This window comes from Myodes glareolus, chromosome 8 (assembly GCF_982192425.1).
Source record: "Myodes glareolus chromosome 8, mMyoGla1.1, whole genome shotgun sequence".
NCBI lineage: Eukaryota > Metazoa > Chordata > Mammalia > Rodentia > Cricetidae > Myodes > Myodes glareolus.
The window spans coordinates 18,683,694-18,691,533 of record NC_142033.1 but is presented as its reverse complement, the minus strand read 5'-3'; positions in this window follow the sequence as shown (position 1 = coordinate 18,691,533).

The window sequence follows — 7,840 nt, the reverse complement described above, 5'->3', positions numbered from 1 at the left end:
ACACATACATACACACACCACACACACATACACACACACATTTACCTATATACCACACACACACGAGCCCACACAAGCACACACATACACATACAGCAGGTTTTTTTTATAAAAGAGCCAGACTCAATTCTGGAGACTGAAGCAGGAGGACTATCAAGAGTCTGGAGATTGTCAGGCTACACATTAAACCCCAAGCCAGTTTCAACTACAATGTGAGCAGTGGTTCTCAACCTGTGGGCTGCATATCAGATATTTACATTACAATTCATAACAGTAGCATAATATTTTATGATTGGGGTTCACCACAATATAAGGACTGTATTAGTGGATCTCAGCATTAGGAAGAGTGAGAACCAGTGTGCCAGAAAATGGGGGAAAGAGAATAGAAAATAAAATACATGTTTTCCATGTTCTAATTCTTTTGTCAGGTGTTTGCATTTCTGTCAATACCATACTAAATACATTTTTTCTTAAGAACAAGAAGAAAGAATAATATATATGAGGAATAACAAATTGATTATTTAAAAATGTCAGGCAGATGCAGGCCTGTGGTTGACTCAGTCACACACATGCATGTATGTGTGGTGTATGTATGCATGTGTGTGTATGTGCATTTGTGTATGTAGTGTTAAAAGCACTATAAGCATGAGGACTTGAATTTGAAGTACAGAACCCAAACTTCAGGTGTGCTGACCAGTGCTTCTCATCTCAATGCTGAGAACATGGGACCGGCAGGATCTGTGGGTCTCACTGGCCAGTCTGGCCTAGCCTGTGCACTCTGGACCAATGAGACCCTATCTTATAGGAAGTGAACCACTCCCCTGAGGATGACACACAAGGTTGTCCCTCCAACCTTCGCAAACATACACACATGCTATTGCACCACACACACTCACAGATTCCCCCAAGAACATACATATGCACATAACACATACATATGCAACTGTAAAGATATGCTGAGAAAAATCTCAATTTTCCTATGAATCCAAAGCCACAGATCCATAGTCAGATATTATCTGGGTTCAATAGGATTTTGGAAAGCTATTTAAAATTTCTTTTCCTGGGCTATGGATGAAGTGAAATAGTAGAGCACTTACCTAACATGCATAAAGTCCTGGGGGTTTTATCTATAAGCACTGAAAAACAACGAAAAACTCTCTTCTTAGGTTTCATTTGTATGACTGTGGCATGCATGTCATCAAAGCTAATGAGAATTAACAAGTACAAAGAGCCTAGAACGTGGCTGAGATGTAACAGCACTACTCTTTTAGCATTTATTTTTACTATTAACATTACTGAAGAGCAGCCTTTTTTTCTCCAGATCAACATGAATACTAAGTATGTCATGTCCTTAAGAGCGCGTGAATAAGCTGTATTACACAGCAGAGAGGCATTTGGGTTGGAGTTGGAGTTAAGGTTGCTAATCAATTGGCTTTCAGATGTTTTAAATTGTCCCACTGGATCCAAGATAACCAACCACAAAATTCTTATTGCTGAGAGGCCACAGCAGAGCAAGGGAGAGACGCTAGGATCCTGAATCACTCACTGACTTTGAGATTAAAGGAAGGAGCAATGGCAAGATAATGTGGCAGCAATATCTAGATCTAAGAAAGGCATGGAAACAGACTCTCCCCGAGAGACTCCAGTAAGAACACAGCCCTTCCAACACTTTGACTTTGATTCAAAAAGACCACATCTGGCCTCTAAACTACTGAAAGAAACAATAATTAATGTTTGGTTTTGACCTTTGGGGGTCCAGATGGTCTGCAGTTCCTTCCTCAAGCACAAACCGTGACTGAGATGTGGCCACATGACTTTGGAAAACTGCAGGCTTTAAAGCCTAGGTGGAATGTCTTCTGAAGCAACTCAACACCACAAGGGCAGAGAAGTACCAAACAGAAACTCAGGTAAACGGATCAAAGACACTGTTCAAGCTCTGCTTGCAATGTTATGTCTACTAGCTATCTTTACAATATACAAACAGCATTTGGAGAAAAATCAAAGCTATTCGTTTCTGAAATGAACCCAGAGTCCTGTGTTTCTGTCTAAAATAGTGTTCCTTTCCAGGTCCCTGTGTTGTCTACAACCCTTCTGGCTGTAGTACTGAGCCACTAAGTTTGTGGTTATTTATTATAGCACCAATAAGAGATCAATACTTCCATCTTTGAAGTCCATAACTTCCTTGTATAATTGGAGCAACCACATATTTTCATTTAAAATTTCTCAATGTGGGTCTCTGTCTCAATCTCCATCCATCGCCAGATGAAGGTTCTATGGTGATAAGCAAAATATTCATCAGTATGGTTATGGGCCAAGGCCGGTTCAGGCACCCTCTCCTCTGTCCAGAGAACAATCTGGGGATCTCTCCTTGGACCTGGGATCCCATTTAACTCCCTAGGTCCAAACAGAAGGAAAGAGAACGTGAGCAAAGAAGGCAAGACCAGAGGGAACCTTCATCCGATGATGGATGGCGATACAGATGGAGACCCACATTGAAGCACCGGACTGAGCCCCCCATGGTCCAAATGAGGAGCAGGAGGAGGAAGAAAATGAAAAAGGAAATCAGGACCGCGAGGGGTGCGATCACCCACTGATACAAGGGGACTGATCTAATGAGAGTTCACCAAGGCCAGTTGGACTGGAACTGAACGAGCACGTGATCCAACCAGATTCTCTGAATGTGACTGGCATGGGGTCTTTCTGAAAAGCCATTGACAATGACACTGGGACTTGTTTCCTCTGCATATACTGGATTTTTGGGATCCAGTCTGTTTGGATGCTCACCTTCCTGGATCTGGAGGGAGGGGGGAGGAATTTGATCTTCCCACAGGGCAGGAAACCCTGACTGCTCTTAGGGATGAAGGGGGGGAGTGGGAGGGTGTTGGGAGGAGGGACAGAAATGGAAACTTTATAAATTAATAAATTAAAAAAAAAGAAAAATAATAAAATAAAATTTCTCTTTAAGGCAAACTAAAACAGGGATGCTAGCAGAAAGGCCAAAGCTGCTTTCTTGGTCTTTAAAGTAAATGGTTTTGGTCATTCTTTCAATTGTTAAATATACACTGGCATTTATTCCAAATGGCTGGGCTACACGGAAATGAAGTATGATCTGCGATCAGAGACAAATACAGCCCCGTAGGTAATTAGGATATCTTCACAGCTTTATAAGGTGGAGACAGTTCAGATTATAGAAGGCCTCCCAGAAGAAGTAATATTCAGGCTAAGATTGAAGAGTAAGTAGCAATCAGGCATGAGTGGGATGATGAATGCAGTCTAGGTAAAGTCTGTAATGTCACTGACAAACTGGGAGCTCAAAGAAACCATGCCCATTCAACAAGATAAACTACAGTATACCTAAGACTCTATGCTTCATTTTTTTCAATATAAATATCCTTGAGTATCTAAGACAGTTTATAGAAGACTATAAGATTCTAAATGGGTGTAAATTTGGATTTTATATAGATGATTGTAAAATATATTTGGTTACCTAGTTCAAGTCATTATCAACATGAACTACATTTTCAGAAATAATATCAGAATATTATCAGGGACTTACTCATACCTGAAAATAAACACTTAGGTAATATACTCATTATTATTTTAAATGTTTGCTGGGACAGTAAGTACACGAGTTAGCAGTCATAGTACTAAATGCTTTAATATAACAATCAGGATAGATAAAAATATTGAAAGAAAATCAGTGAATAGATCATCTTTTTATTTTTAAAAATAAATTGTTTCGTTCTTTATTCTGTGTGAATGTGTAAGAGAAAACCTCCAGGAGGTTTCTGTTCTCTCCTTCCACCATGTGAATACCAAGACTTGAACCCAGGGTGACAACAGGTATCTGCCTGCCTCAACGGCCTCAATTAGACAATCTGTCAGGGTGGGGACATAGCACACACCCTGAGTTTCACCTGTACTGCAAACATAGCAAGGCCCCAAAATAAAAACAAGAAAATAGCAATACAATGATGCTCACATTTATTCACATTTGTCTTTACATTGGGCATAGCAGATATGTCTCTAAGTATTGTCAGTCTCTAATCCTGAGGGTTCCAGTTTTCCTAGTACAAACTACCCTGTTGGCTTTTCACGAATGATAGAATGTAGACTAAGAAATAATGCAATAAATCAGAAAGCCAAGGGAAAATAAGAGGCAGATAAAGGAAGGTCATGTATTTTAAGCTAAGGACTATTAGTCTCAAAATGGGGCTGTTTGTTGTAAAGAATGGGAAGAGGGGTGTAGACATGGAGTGCTTGCCTGGCACGGACACAGTCCTGAGGTCAGCACCCATGAGACGAAGAATGGTGGCCCAAACCTGTAGTTTTTCCTAGTTATCTTCAGCTATCTCAAGAGTGTGAGGCCATCTTAGTCTACATGACCCTAGCTCAAAAACAAACAAACAAACAAAAAAACAACAACAACAAAATCAGTCATTCAGGTAACCAAACCAAACTCTTTTTATGATATAAGCTTATAAACTTTCAGTGCTTACACACATTGCCAGGGAGGTTTCACATTATCTCACTTCCAACTCACTTCTAGGTCTTTTGTGACTTAAAATAGATACAGAGCTTATTTGCAAAAGGTTTCTATCAATATTAGTCTCAAAATAAGTGGTTTCTAACGAAAACCAGTGGAAACTATACTTCATCTCTTCCATTTTCTTTCTTACACCTAAAAATAATCCTTCTTTCTTTTTGTACCAAAAATAGTGAACTGTGTGGTACTGATTTGTCTCAATAAGTTAGCAGCTATTAACACCACCATATATTTCCTACTATTCTCATATCAAATTATTAATATTACTATTACTACCTCCTTGAAAGTGAAAAAAGGAACAAGCTACTTTGGACAATTTCAATCATCTGAAACTAGCCAATAGTTCCGGGATATAAATAAATATTAATTTAACTATTATTCCAAGTTCATAAAAACTGTATTTAATATTTCATCATTCAAATACAAATTACTACAAAAAATTTAAAAACCTATCTTGCTGGGCATAACAGTAAATATTTTTAATCCCTACACCCAGGAGGTAGAGGCAGAAGAATCACAAATTCAAGATCAGTCTAGGCTCCATAATGAGATAACCTCAAAAAAACATGGATGTGTTGTCAGGCACCGGCAGTCTCAGCGCTCAGGAGGTAGAGTCACAAGAGTCAGCAGTACAAAGCCAGTCCAGGATACACAGCAAGTTCAAGACCAGCCAGGACTGCTCAAAACTGTCAAAACTGTATCTCCAAACACAACAGCGAATATGCAAAGAAAAAAAGAGGTGATGGAGATATGACTCATTGTTTCAGAGCGACTGTTGCTCTACCAAAGGACATTGGTTCGATTTCGAGCACAGGCATGGTAGCTCACAAATATCCATAATTTCAGTTCCATCGTATCCAACACCTACTTCTGGCCTTTACAGGGTACCAGCAAACATATAAAGCATATAGTACACCTAAAAGAAGAAGAAAAAATAAAAATAAAATATGACAGAACCTGAAACATACAATCACTTAATAGTGTGGGTCAGGGTGTCTTTAAAAATCAAAATCCTCCTGCCTCAGCCTCCTGTCTACTAGGATCTTAGCACACCCAGTATAAATACCATTTTCTTGAAAAAAAATTCCCTCAATTAAGTGGTAAGTAATTCTAACATCAGACTTGGAAAATAAATACTGTAATAGAAGAAATGACTTATAAGCTATTATTTATTTAAAGGATCTCAGATAATTAGACTAGAACATTAATATTGAAACTATTCTAGCCAGGTGGTAGTAGCAAACAGCTTTAGACCCAGGACTCAGAGGCAGAGGCAGGCTGACGTTTGAGTTCCAGGTCAGTCTAGTCTACAAAGTGAGTTCCAGGTCAGTCTAGTCTACAGAGTGAGTTCCAGGTCAGTCTAGTCTACAGAGTGAGTTCCAGAACAGCAGCTAAGGCTACACAGAAAGACCTCGTCTTGAAAAACCAAAAAAAAGAAAGAAAGAAAGAAAAAGAAAAATATTGTAACTATTTTAAATAGATAGGAAATGTTTAGAATAAATGATATTAGTCTAGTCATTCCCATTTAAGATATTTGAAATAGTTTTTAACTTATCTATAATATGTTCATTTTGATCAAAGTATGACTAAGTTTAAGTTTTCACATACTTTGAAAGAAAAAAACGAACAGAACACAAAAGAATTTCATAATAAATGGAAATTTTTAATGCAGTATAATTATAGCCCCCATTTATAATTTAAATGTAACAGTCTTCAAAAACAAAATTCTTGAAATGATCTCTCGGGCCTTTTTAATCTGTCACGGTGTTGAATATATTTCAGTGGCCTGCCTGAGTGCCTTGCCCTTGATGGCGAACTCTGTGAGGTCACATCTTTTCTATCTGATGACATCTTCCTTGACTGTTCAGTTTGCCTTTGGATCCACAGCAGTATAAACTGTGTGCCACAGACCATTAGCCACTAACATAGCATAAACCACAAGCAGTTAATACCTACTAAAGCTTACATTCAAAGGCACCACTCTGCTTTTCCCCACTTTTCCTTAATAATTTATATTCACTTTGCCTTGAAGAAGAAGAAGAAGAAGAAGAAGAAGAAGAAGAAGAAGAAGAAGAAGAAGAAGAAGAAGAAGAAGAAGAAGAAGAAGATCCTAGCACTCAGAAGGCAGAAACAAGCGGATCTAAGTTCAAGGTCAGCCAGGTGTACAAATCAAGTTCCCAGTACAGCCAAGGCTAAGCAGGAAAACCCTTTCTGGGTGGGTGAGGGAGAGGAAGAGGTTGTGGAAGAAGAAAGAAGAAATGGAGGAAAGGAAACCTTTAAGATTCAAATATGAAGTTTATGTTTATTGTCAAAATATGGGCTTCCAGTCACATCTTATTGGTTAAATTGTATTATCTAAAATTGTATAAAGTCTTCTAAAGATTTCAGAAATCTTGGACACTTGTGTACTTTAAGATATCACTTGTTTGAAAAATGTATTAATGTTCTCTTTTTATAGGGTAACATTCTGTTACAGAATTTAAAACCATCATTTTATGATACTGTACCACCCGTATGATGCTCAAGTGGCTGACACACAATATGGATGTCAACTAGCTCACAAGAAATCAACTGCAATGCACACATGCATTTTCTCAACATAACAGGGGACAGATAACATCTAAGCATGAAGTCCTGGTGCAGGTAGGTAGGTAGAGGTTTATGGGCCTGATTTCTTTTTCTTTAATTTTTTTAAAAAGAAAATAAACTATCTTTTTTCATTATACATACCCAATTCAAGTTCCCACTTCCTCCCCTCCTCCCACTCCCTCCACTTACTCCCCAACCCCACCCCCTCCATCCACTCCTCAGAGAAAGTAAGGTACATTGCTTTGGGGAAGGTCCAAGGCTGAGCAAGGTATCCATCCAAAGAGTACAAGCAGTAGGGATAAATCCTGGTGCCAATTCCAGTGGGCCCTCAGTCTGCCCCAGCCATGCAACTGTCACCCACATTCAGAGGGACTAGTTTGAACCTATGCTTGTTCCTTCCCAGTCCAGCTGGAGTTGGTGAGCTCCCATTAGCTCAGGTAGACTCAGTGGGTGTCCCCATCATGGTCTTGACCTCTTTGCTCATATTCTCAATCCTCCCACTCTTCAACCGGACATATGGAGCTCAGTCTAGTGCTCCGATGCAGGTCTCTGTATGGCCCTGATTTCTATAACAGACTCCCTAGTAGAATTACTGCAAGTCTCTGTTTCCACATGTGTAAAACTGAAGTTGAAACTAATGATCGCTGAACCCACTCTAGTACAGTTTAGAGATGGTGCATTTGTATACATCATTCATTAAGCTTT